The 13,811-nt window shown below is 34.9% G+C and overlaps 1 pseudogene across 1 annotated transcript; it reads left to right on the forward strand.

The window, feature by feature from the left end:
• The first annotated feature begins 9,612 nt into the window (after window positions 1–9,612).
• Window positions 9,613–10,548, forward strand: LOC308640769 (transcription initiation factor TFIID subunit 9-like; annotated as a pseudogene). Its single transcript has one exon. The product of its transcript is annotated as a transcription initiation factor TFIID subunit 9-like (transcript).
• The last annotated feature ends 3,263 nt before the right edge of the window (window positions 10,549–13,811 follow it).

Below are 13,811 nucleotides of genomic sequence, written 5' to 3' on the forward strand. Positions count from 1 at the left end.
CATGTGTAATTCTTTCAAAATAAAGGTAACTTTATGTTGATACAGTATTTTAAAATTTTTCTGAAGACTATACTAAAACTAGAAGGTATAGTGGAAAGCATCAAGGTAGAATGATAAGGAGCATGTTGAATATTTCTACCCATGAAAAGGTTGCATTTGCACTTTAGTTCCACCTCAAATAATGTGACCCAAATAATACACTAGGTAAACTTTCTATAAAAATTGCAAGAATAAAGAAAAAGGAAAGGGAGAAGCAAATCAACCACAATGACATCAAGTATAAATAGGGTTGCTAAAGGAAAGTTTGTCATAGAGAGATATTGTATTATTGCAGCAAAGAGCAATAGAAACACATTAAACTAGACAAATGGTAAGGTTTTTAATACTCTGGAAACTTTTAGTGTACATTATCACTACCATTCTCTAATTTTAAGCCTTGTGCTCCTGTTCAATGACTGCAAATGGAGTGTTTAAAACAAAATTGGTCAAAATGTTGAGTTGGTTAAAAATAAATTTTCCCCATCACTAGTTTTTATAGAATTATACTTTCAAAGTAATATGAGACAATTATGCACTGACTTGCATAATTTTAAACATTTCTCCAATTTTTTTTAGAATTTGAAACAGTTCAATCTCTTTTAAAATTTCTAAATTATTAAAATATATTTAACCAATTATACTTTCTTTGTTTGATTAGCAGTTTATATATATATATATATATATATATATATATATATATATATATATATACACACATATATATGTATATATATATACATATAAATGTGTATATATATATATATATATTTTATATGTCAATTATCCTAAAACAATGTGGTTGATGTTTTCTCAGCAGCAAAGCATTTTTTTAAATATTCTTTTTCCATACTAGAGATTGGACACAGAGCCTCACAAATATTAGGCAAGTCCTTTCCCATTGAGTTATACACCAGCCACAGTCAATAGTGTTAATATTTTATGTGTTCCAAGGTGATTTTGAACAGCTGGTAAATGTAGGTCATTTTCTAAGTTATTTTAATGTTATGAATTTCACATTCTTTTTCAAACAGCAAGGCTAACTTCATCTATTGTACCACCTTTGTAAGTGATTTTTTAAAAAAATTTCTATATAACCTTCACATTTAAAACCCTTTTAGATGAAACAATTGTTGCCACTACAAGATTGGATAGCACCACTATTTGATATTTTCATGTGATAAGCTGTGGGTCCACAGTCAAAAACAGAGAAAACTTCAATGCAGATTCATGGAAGAAAATAATTCTGGTCTTAGATTGCACAGTGGAGTGGGCAGGTTGTTTTATCATCCCCTTCTTTGTGGGGTCACCCATGCATAAACACATCATAAGTCTCACAAGATTTGGCAGATAACACCCCAGAGCCAAGCATAAATCTTTTCATCAGTCAGTACATTACCCTCTTTTAGTTTGGGCTTATAATTTTTGAGTTTTAGAACTTGCAATAGAAAGTCTGACAAATACAAATGCAAAATGATAAATAAAAGAAAAAAATTATAAAATGTCAATCAAAAAAGGAACCATGTAACCACCATTATGAAGGGCAGGGGATGGTAAAGGAATATGAAATATTTGAATAAAACCAATAATCAATTAAAATAAAATGTTTGGTAAGAATCTATTTCATCTGGACCTCACATAAATTGTTACAATTCAAAAACATTGTCAATAATCCACAGGGATAACTGCCTAAAGTCAAACCAGAAAAAAATAGGAAAATACAGTGTTTCTGACAAAAAAATACAAGTAAAGATTAATAAAATGTATCAAAACAATTTTTAAATTATTTATCTGTTAAAAATAGTGGCTAGAAAAAAAATAAGGGTCTATAGATGCAGAGATATAGATATTTCTCAATTTGTTCTTAAGGGCTTGTTTTTTTTTTGATCATGTTGTTCATTAATGTCCTCCCCATTTTTAGTCCTAAATTTGCCATTCTCCACATCACTTTTAAAAATATAGTGGTATTTGTGGATATGGGTTAACTAACTGTTAAAATTTAAAATTTCTAAATTTTAAACAACCTATGCTACTCATGGTCTCCACCCAAATGCAAAAACAGCCAAGGCAAGAAATGGCTGAATTTTATCTGGTCAGAGTTATAATGCCTGCAGCACATGAGTAAAACTGCATAGCTGAAACTGTTTGATTTTCTCCATGAGATATGAGACCAAAGAAATGATTAGATTTGCATAGACAATACTCAATGAGAAATTGAATACTCTAAACACGATATTATTTTCTTCTTCTGATTTTCATATGGAAACAGGACCCAGTGTATAATCTGTGGGATCCATAGCAAAATGAAAATGAGGTTCCTTTTTTCAAAAATCAATAAGCATTTCAAGATGGTAACATTAAAGAGCATTAAACCAAGAATAGGGTCCTTGCTAAGCATGGGTCCCTATGCAAATGTACAGTACAGGTCACATTACCACAAAACCAGGCCTGCAGAGAAGTGTAAATTGTTGAAGTTATGGAGCAATCTGGCAAGAACCTGCAGGACCATATATGCACACACTCTTTTACCCATTTATCCTATTTCCAGGACTCTCCATATAAGAAATATCAGAGCTGTGCATACAAAATATATTTGTACCAGTGTTGTTGTGATAAGGAATATTGGAAAATTTAATATTATGTATAAATTGTGGGCTTTTAAAAGAATATTAATAAAAATATTTTCTTAATGGCATTATAAAATGCTGTTACATGAGAAAAAAGGAGACAATAAAATGGAAATATAGGGTGTTCCCTCTTTCTCCTTCTTCACTTTCATTATTTCCTTCTATAGGTTTTCTCAAAACTTAAAAAATATTTAGCAAAGCATTGATAGGAGTTAACTTTGGGATATGGAATTTAACATGATTATTGCTTTCTTCTGTGGTTTTCTAAAAATTATTACTTTTCCATAATGAACATTTATTACTCTTAAAACTAGAAGTGAAAAAGCAAAAGAAAATAAACTCTTCAGCTGAAACAGACAGTTTCTAAACAAACAGTTGGAAGCAATAAACTGTTTGAGCAGTAATCCAAGCAGACCTAATGCAAACATGCCTCACTCCTACTCTCTGCAATATAGCCCTCTGGAGAAGCAAAATTTAGTGCAGAGAACAGAGTTTCAGCTCAACTTATATACCTTTCTTGGTCTACTTGTCCTGCTAGGTTTTTGCATTTAGTGCATCATCGAACAGATGTAGTGCCATTATTTTCAATGTTCAAATTAGCCAATTTGGGACATGAAACTATTTTAAAAGGTTTTATAGAGAGTACATGCCAATGACTTAGTACTAGAACAGAGGTTGTTCTGGAAGCAATAATGACCATGTGTTAGTCAAGGGTATAGTTGAAGCTTAGAAAATAAGTTCAGAATTTTGAAGCATCTTAAGCTTGGATCCCCCACAGCAAAGCTGAGATTTGGGTATAGGTACTTTATTTGGGAGTTGATGACAGAGATCACCCATGGTTAGGGAGAGAATCAGAGGTGGAAAAAAGACAAAGCAAGAACATGGCTGTTATTGAACTTCCTAATATTACTTGGGGGACCTGGTGTTCAGTCAATATTCTCACCAAAAAGGAGGAAGCTGATATAGCAAACTCCTCCACTGATGGAGGGTATCCTTGGAAACATTTACTTAGCTGATCGCGTATGAGCCATGCAAACTTTCAGGCTTTGAAGAGAAAAACAGCAGAAGTTAGAGGCAGGATGCCATCAAGATACTTAGGAACTGAACTGCCCATCACAGGTATGGCTGAAATCAGAGATGGGCTGAATCAATCTGACAGGGGATTCCAAAGAAGTTCACAGTGGAATATTATAGGAGGGCAGTGGGATTGCAGGAGTGAATGTCTGCAATGTGATCTCAGGACAGATAAAGGAAACTGAAGAGACGCATGCCTGGTTTTATCTATTTGCTTCTATTAGGGGAGAGGAAGAGGAGGCAAGGGAAAAGCTACTCATAGGATTTACTTCTTGTATATGATCTAAGCTTTAGCATAAGCTTCATGGACAGGTCTGGGATAGTGACTACCATGTGTGAGGCACTGGGTTCAATTCTCAGCACTGCATATAAAATAAAATAATGGTCCATCAACAACTAAAAAATAAATAAAAATAATTTTTAAAAAAAGGCTTCATGGACAAGTTAAAAATATGAGACATTACCTATTGGAGAAACAAATCAAAACATTACTCCAAAATGTAGATGGGCATCTTCTTCTTGCCATTCTCTGAAGACAAAATATTTTTGTTCTGTAATGATTTTGTTTTTTGAGGAGCTAAGTAAAACATATTGAATATGTAAATTAGTTCTACATCTGTGGATATACATCACAGCTTATTTTTAGAGGATTATTATTTCAGTGCTTCTTAAACCATAAAACCCAGAGTAATCATCACCCCACAGGTCTATGTATTGCAATGGAATCAGAAATGCCCTGGACGATAAGGTCATTTTGGTCAAGAAGGTTTTGTGACATATCCCCTCTCACCACAGCTGCCTTGAAAGTAATGTTCAGTGTTTTGGGGAGACATGACAAATGAACTGCAATAAACTGTTCGCTGAGTCTCTCAGTGATTTCTCAGCACTTTGTCCATATCTGTGCAGTGGCACTTAACGTAGTCTACAGTAATACATCTTGTTACTTGTCTAACTCCCCAGAAACTGGCAAGTTTCACAGCAAGTAAGACTTACCTTCGCCACCTCTGCACAATGTTCTGTGCATTACCTAATACAATGGGTGGCCAATATGAACTTGCTGAATGACTAAGCAAAGCATTTTCTAGGTGATATTCCTTGGGTTTGTCAAGTAGGAACACTGACATGGCTTCAACCATCTGAAATCTGATCTTGACTCTGCCTCTACCAGCAGGGTATCTTTGGATAAATCAACAACCTTTCCTCCACCTTATTTTTCCTTAACTTTATAGTTAAAGGAGTTGAGAAGATGATCCCAAGGTGCCTTCAATCTCCTGCAGTCAATGATCTATGTGTCACAGCTGTTGGCTCATTAGAAAGCACTAAAGGAATTCTGTCCCCAATTCCCTACCCAGCTTCCAAAATACCTTCTAGTGCCCTGTGACAAATTGTGTGCTTATGGGTAAATGTGTTGATATAATAAAAGGGAACTTTTAAACTAGGAAGCTAATACAGAGGTTTGTACCTTCATTCTTTTGAACTTTTAAAAGCAGGTGACTTTGTTTGCTATAGGGAATTTTCTGTTGACTCTTTTTGTTCTATTTCAATTTGTAATCTTTGGTTTTAGCAATATGGAAAAGTATGTAAATAACAACAACTAACATTTGTATTAATCAATACACCTTTTGTTTCTGCAACTCTAGCTTCTAGTTAAGTAACACACACACAGAGAGAGAGAAAATAATAATATAGAGATTTCATTCACTCTATCAACAAATTTTAATAGAATGTCAAGCTTTGTGCTTATCTTAGAACCTGGGAAATGAGTTAGAGGTGTCTTAATGAGCTACAGAGTAAAGTTAATACAAACTTAATACTTCTGACTTTCATGCAGACCTTAAGTATTAGAGAAGTTTATATTATTATTGGTTTGTTTTTAGCACTATTTTACCCATATATATTCTAAAGAAACAAGATAGCAATTTAGGAAGGAAATGAAAATGAAAATCATGGAATCTATGTTTAAACAAGGTAATGAATTAAACTTCAGTTAAAGAATCGTATATTTGAGGAAGCAAGAGGTTTTAAACAAACATTTTAGAATAGCAGTTATTTACTCAGGTAACTTTATCCAACTGTGAGTGGTTTCACAATTTTTTCCCTAAATTTTAATTACAAAAGAACACTGAAATGACTATGCCTTAAATTATATAAAGTATATTTCTATATTCCATGAGAATCTTAAATCTTCCAGAAGACTCAGAGAAAGGGATATACATACAAGTGGCAAAGTCTCAAGTGTTGAGGCTCTGGCAAACATTGTATACATACTCACAGTGTCCCCAGGGGAAGGGGGAAAGTGTGCATAAACAGGTAAGAATTCCTAGTGATAGTCCTGGGAAAGGTAAAATGGTGACTCACAATGGAGAAAACTGAGAGAGAATTCCACACTCCTGAGTTTTACATTTGCATTTTTTTAATATTTATTTTTTAGTTGTAGTTGGGAACAATATCTCTATTTCATTTATTTATTTTTTCTATTATTATTATTATTATTATTATTATTATTATTCCATTATAATTCTTAATACACCTTTATACCACTTATTTATTTTTAAGTGGTGCTGAGGATAGAACCCAGGGTGCTCTACAGCTGAGCCACAATCTCAGCCTTACATTTGCATTTTTAAAAACATGATCAGGTAACCACTTGATGAAACTCCAGGGAAGTAGGTCAAGCAGAAAAAAAGTTAACCCCAAAAAGTTTCTGTCTTGTTTTATTTATTAACATTCTCGAAATGACAAAATTATAGAGACAGAGAACAGATCAGAGGTTTTCTGGGGAGAAGAATGAATGGGAAGGTTGGTACAGCTATAGAAGGGAACAGTTGGGAGGATCCTTGTCATGATGGAACTGGTCAATACCTTGAAAATGTTGATGGATACACAAAGTTTAACACGTGGCAAAACCATGCAGAACTAAGCATACAAATGTACACATATACATAAACAGAAATATATACAAGATGGGAAATTAGAATAATATCTGCTGAGAGCCACAGCCGAGTCAGTATGGCCCCTGGCATTTTGCCAACAGTATTGGTTGACAGGCGAGGCATTACTATCCACGTCGGCCACTACTTTTGAGTTCTCACGCTACTTTGGAGTTCTCATGGGGATTCCCAGGGATTCCCTGAGAGTTCCCATTGGTTGGGGAAGTTCCGGAGGAGGGATTTCCAGGGGAGATATTTCCGGTGGCTGGTTCCTGGACAAGCTGTGTGGCGTTTGGGAGGAGTTACTGGTGGAGTTCAAAAATAAAGTTTGTTCCTGCTTCAGTGGCTCGTAATTTGTGCCCAGCCAGACTGCAGCAAATATCATTAGATTTTGTCAATGACAATTCATTGACTGGGATATTATATAATAGTAACACAAGATTTTGCCAATGGAGGATATTGATTAAAGGGCAAATGGGAGTTGTCTGTATAATATTTCTTATAAATGTATATGAATATGTGATAATCTCAAAATTAAAAAGATTAATTACAAAAATCATTAAGAGAAGCACAGACAATTCATTAAGAAAATGAATCAAAGATTTAAGCATGGAACAAAAAGGAAACCCAAATGAAAACCAAATCTTTAAAAGTAATCAGCCTCACTGTCAATCAGGGAAATAAATATTAAAATCACAATTAGACTGTATTACACAGAATGGCTAAGAATTAGAATATCTGATAAAACTAAATGTTGTTAAGATTAGAACAATCAGAAATCTGATTTCAGAGTTTCTAGATATATTATTCATTACACAGTATATTTAGTATATTGGTATATAAATTGGTATTAAAGGGTAGCTGTGCTTTATTGTTTCAGAAATAAGAATACAAGGTAAAGGAAATGGAACAGAGGGAAATCAGTGTACATACCATAATTTATTTCTTTTGGTGCAATGGTACTGTTGAAGCATAAATGAGTGTATTTACTTTGTAAAACAGGGTGGCGTGGTGGCATTTTCCAAAAAAATTGACAATAAGCATAACTTAGAAATTCCAATACTAAACATTAGAAAAATGTTTCTACAAACAAAGTCAGGTGTGCTCTCAAGAATTCTCATACTTTTTTTTATTAGAAACTGGAAACAACTTGTGCCCATTTAAAAAAGAATGGATGAATAAACTGTGTATCCATATAATGAAATTCTATATAGCAAAGATAAGTATGCTACATCGCCACATGCTGCTTACCTCGGTAAATCTTTGCTGAGAGCCACAGCCAAGTCCGAATGGGAATGATGCATGGCATTTTTGCCAGAAGGGAGTGGTTGAGAGGTGACGCCAGCGAGCCATTGAGATGATGATGGTTATGTTAAGCTGTGTATTCAATTGTATATTAGACCCCTGTTGTCTGCCTCAAATACAGGGCATGCTAATCTTTGAGGTCCTGTCTCAGGATCCCATCTATCAAAAATGGGAGTTGAGGGCCACTCAGCATATGTTGTCTCCATAGGTGGAGCTGTTGGTTGGACACTTACGCCCTCTGTTGATAGAAAGGTGTTAGTAGCAACCTCCCATTGTAACATCTCTCCGGATAGCCCCTCCTTCTCTAAACTTTTTTTCCCTGTCTGACTAACTCGAGAGACTTCCTCTTTTACTTCATTTAAAATGTCTTCTCTTAGACTAAGCAAATAAGATTGTACCAACATCCATAATGGTAACGTGCCAGCTGGCAGAGTTCCTGGGCTTTCCTTTTGTATCTTTTTAAAATCTTCACCATGATGGTTCCATTGTGATATATTTAACAACCCCTCTTTAATGAACCATGGGCTACACCTTTGTATCGTCTTAACGTATGCCCTAACTGTTCTTGATTTTACTGAGATGCCTCCTTCCTCCTTCCTCTAGCACTTTACTTAACGCCCTTTCAGTTTGGTTCTTATTAATTTTTAATTCCATATTTCCGTGACAAAGATACCCCTCACTAAGATAATGCAAAACAAAACCGAGACAAAATGAAACAAAAATGGAAAAATTCATTACATCAGCCTTTCTATCCTCCTGAAATGTCCATCCATCCTTTCTCCCTATCTGTTCCTCAGATACAAATAGTTTTTCCTCAGATGTGAGCAGTTTTTCTTCCGTTCCACCCAAATGCCGCAGTCTGGCTGGGCACAAAATAACCAAACTGGCAGTTGTAGGTTCAAACAGGAACTCCTTTATTGCCCAAACTCCCCCATACGCCACCCATGCAGCCCTTCCAGGAAAACCACCAACCGGAAATCCCTCCTCCGGAACTTCCCCAACCAACTCGGACTCCAAAATAGCAGGCGCCTTCCCCCCCCCCCCAGGCAGACAGCAGGGGTCTAATATACAATTGAATACACAGCTTAACATAACCATCACGGCCCTTCCAGGAAAACCACCAACTGGAAATCCCTCCTCCGGAACTTCCCCAACCAGCTTAACATAACCATCATTGTCTCAATGGCTCGCTGGTGTCACCTCTCAACCACTCCATTCTGGCAAAAATGCCATGCATCATTCCAACTCGGCTATGGCTCTCAGCAAATCTTGAGGAATACAGTATTAGGCTATGTACAGGAAACAAAATAACTGCTATATTCTTCTATTAATGTAAAGTTCTAAACTAGCTCTCTTATTTAAGAGTAGCTAAACAGGTGGTATGTCTACCTGAAAAAGAAAAACAAACAAAATAAAAGATGACTTTAAACTCAGTATAGTGAGTACACATAGAGGTGGGAGATGGAGACTATGGGAAGAGGGGGGCACTTATTATATTTCTTGATCTGAGAGTTGATTACATATGTGTTTGCTTTGTAATCATTTCTCAATCTGTAAATACATTTGCACAATTAAACATACAAATGTTGCTGGCTTTAAAAATAAAATGTGCTCTCCCTAGTGCACTGAGTGCTTGAGCCTCAGTGCTTGTATGGTCGCTGTGGAGGACTATGTTGTTACCAAACATTCTGCTCACCAGTACTCCAGAGGTTGGAAAAACTACACTAGGCAAAGAACTTGTGTCAAGATCAGGACTGAAATACATTAATGTGGGTGATTTAGCTCAAGAAGTTTGATCACCGGGTATCATGGAGTCTGGCAAGATGGCTTCTCCCAAGAGCATGCCGAAAGATGCACAGATGATGGCACAGATCCTGAAGGATATGGGCATTACAGAATATGAGCCAAGAGTTATAAATCAGATGTTGGAATTTTCCTTCCAATATGTGACCACAATTCTAGATGATGCTAAAATTTATTCCAGCCATGCTAAGAAAGCTATTCTTGATGCAGATGACGTGTGATTGGCAATCCAATGTGGAGCTGACTAGTCTTTTACCTCTCCTCCCCCAAGAGATTTTTTTATTAGATATTGCAAGGCAAAGAAATCAAACCCCTTTGCCATTGATAAAGCCATATTTGGGTCCTAGATTGCCCCCTGATAGATATTGCCTAACAGCACCAAACTATAGGCTCAAGTCTTTACAAAAGAAAGCATCTACTTCTGCAGGGAGAATAACAGTGTTGGTTTAGTTACTAGCAGACCAAGTACTCCCTCACTAGGCACACCAACCCCACAAACCATGTCTGTTTCAACTAAGGTAGGGACTCCAATATCTCTAACAGGGCAAAGGTTTACAGTACAGATGCCCACTGCACAGTCCCCTGCTGTAAAAGCCTCAATTCCTGCAACATCAGCAGTTCAGAATGTTCTAATTAATCCATCATTAATTGGGTCCAAAAAAATTCTTATTACCACTAATATGGTATCATCACAAAATACTGCCAATGAATCATCAAATGCATTGAAAAGAAAACGTGACGATGATGATGATGATGACTATGATAATTTGTAATCTGGCTTTGATGCATGTAACTGTATCTAAACTTGGTCTTGAATCCATTGTATTGAAATTAAAGAAGGCTGCTGGATGTTTTCAAATTGTGTGTTAGAAAACTTAAATAGTATTTAATGAATAAATAATAGTTCTTATTCTTCTCAATTGCAATGTTGGATTTTCTTTAATAGGACCTGTAATGGTTTTTCATCAGCTTTTATGTGTAAAAAAAAAATAAAGTTGTTAATTGATTTGTTTGGCAATTGGCAAAAAAAAAAAAAAATTAAATAAATAAATAAAAAATAAAATGTGATAAAAAGATGTCAAGATTTTCCTTGTTTGTTTTGTTTTTGCTGAATGATTCAATACTCAACTTAAAAGTAAAGGATTATATACACAAAATAAAATCAATTGAAAGTAACAGCATCTAAACATTAAGCATTTTACAATATATTCCATTTGCACTTTTACCTCTATACTAGGAAATATCAAATATACATGGAAATAATGTTTTTGATACTTCCTAGATGCATGGATAATTGATAAGTATGAATAACTGTCCTTTCACACAAGGAATCTACATTGATAATTTTTTTCTATAATTCTCCTTATCTGAATAGTTATCTATTATTTTCTTCTGGTACTGTAGTAAGCACTTAATATTTGTACCATGAATATGATTTTATTTGATAAAAATCTATACTCAGGATTTTTCACTATAATAATTTTAAATGAAAATGGATTGTATTATTATACATAGAATAAAGATAAGAATAAAATAGACCAAAGATATTTTCTTTTTGTAACATGGAATTAAAAATTTTTTTTCCCATTTTGTACAATAGATGTACACTGCTTTTATGATTAGAGAAAAAATATTATTTGAAAAGTAATACTGAAAGCTATAGTTTAATCATCAATTTAAGTCACTGAAAATATGAACAAAAATAATCAAATGCCATTATTTTAACCATTTATTGCCAGAGTCACGAGAAATATGGTCTCACTGGCATTAGATTGGATTTGTTTAGTAACTGATTTTTGCCTCATAAAATGAGCAATATCAGTGGGAATAGATATGTCTCCAATTACTCAGACATTTTTATCCTTTGAAATTCAATTTGGAAGACAAGATTGATTACCATATTCTAAAGTTTGTCATTTATTCTTTCTACCTACTGCCTTAGTCCACAATTTAAGTTTGCATATAATTCTTTAGGTGATAATTACTTGTGCATTAAATTTGTATAAATTTATAGACTCAGGATCTAGGATTTCTCTGTAAGTGTCCTTTACCTCAAAAAGAAAAGATAATGTAGTAAAGTAAGGCTTGTATTCCTTGAATTCTCTTATACCCTCAATGTGCTTGTACCCCGATGGCCAGTCTCTGGTTTCATCCTACAGCAAGGCTCACTTCTGAAAAGCAAATTGCTTCCCCAAACTAGCAAACTAAATAGGATTTAATAGAGAATAAATAGAAGAAGGGAGTGAGGATATGCATGAGTCAAAATATAGCATTTTTACTTCAATGTAAATAACATTCCAGGCTATCTCTTATAGAGACTATTACACACACACACACACACACACACACACACACACACACACACACACATCACTGGCTTCCAAATCTCCTTTTATCTCTCAAGCCTCCTTCTTTCCAGCTCCTATTCCCACCTTCCTGATGATTCTTTCTCCTCTATTACTTTCCCCTTATTATCTAGAGAAATATGTTCGTGTTTGATTCTCCAAATTTGCACCACCACACCTACATTGAACATTGTTTCCAAGTATACAAAAGACCAATAAGCGGAGGACCAGTTGTGTGTGTGTGTGTGTGTGTGTGTGTGTGTGCGCGCGCTTAGGAAATACAAGGTAGTGAACAGATCCATTCTCATAAAAGATAAGGTGAAGTAGGGCAAAGAGAATAAAACCAATATTTGTATTTGTGTGTGTGTGTGTGTGTGTGTGTGTGTGAGTGAGTGAGAGAGAGAGAGAGAGAGAGAGAGAGAGAGAGAGAGAGAATGTTCCCCAATCACTGAGCTAAACTTAGTTTTCACATTTGTAATGTTCATTAAATAAGAATACACCTTATAATCGACATATATGTACTGTGGTGGTGCTCTAGTCTTCTGCAACAGTTGATCCAAATCCATAGTCATCTCACAATGTATATCATCTTAAAATTGAACAATATAAAAGCATTTTTAAAAGCATTTTATTAATTTTTAAATTGTGATTTTTACAAAAGCCATACTTCCTCATTGAATTCAGTGACGTAACTACAAAGATCAAGACATGCAAAGACGTATAAGGAAAAAGTTCATAATCTCTTCCCAGCCTCAAGCCCACCTCCTGAGGTCACCAACTCTAACAATCTGCTCCTATCCTTTTACAAACAAGGAGGAGCACAGGCCTGGGTAATTTTTTTGGTTGTAGAAATTTTTAAAAAATACAATCATGTTATCCTATTTGGTTTTTTATATTATATATCTGCAGCTTATTTTTACATATTTTGGTGGTAAACCACCATATAAATGTACCAGAATTTATTCAACTATTCCCTCACTTTCTGTTTTTTTCTTTTTACACCTTCCAGTAATTCTTCAATATGTTTCACTGTACACAAAGCTTCATGTGTTGGTGCCTTTATTTCTATAAGCTAGAGTTCCAAAAGTGAGATTGCAGGACTGAAATATATGTACATTTTAATCCTGACCAAATATTTCCAGGTGAACTTCCCCAGAGGCTTCAGGGATTCACACTGCCACTATCAGCGATATGAAATGGCCCATTTCCCCACATTTGCAGCAGTGCTGCCATAATTGCTCTTTTTAATTTTTGCTAGTCTAAAGGATGGAAATGGTTCCTCACTATTAGTAAGGTTGGAAATTCTTTTTTTTTTTGACAGTCTGTTTTTTATTGGTTGTTCACAACATTACAAAGCTCTTGACATATCATATTTCATATATTAGATTGAAGTGGGTTATGAACTCCCAATTTTTACCCCAAATGCAGATTGCAGAATCACATCGGTTACACATCCACAATTTTACATAATGCCCTATTAGTAATTGTTGTATTCTGCTACCTTTCCTATCCCCTACTATCCCCCGTCCCCTTCCCTCACATCTTCTCTCTCTCTTAGTAAGATTGGAAATTCTTCCACACATTTATTGGCCCTTTGGCCATTATCTTCTCTCTCCAGCCTTTGTATAATCAATCTGGCTATGTTTTGACCATTCGCTTCTTCATGTGAAATAATTTATAAGACCTTACTA

The sequence above is a fragment of the Spermophilus citellus genome (genome assembly GCF_964194105.1).
Source record: "Spermophilus citellus genome assembly, chromosome: 2".
Lineage (NCBI taxonomy): Eukaryota > Metazoa > Chordata > Mammalia > Rodentia > Sciuridae > Spermophilus > Spermophilus citellus.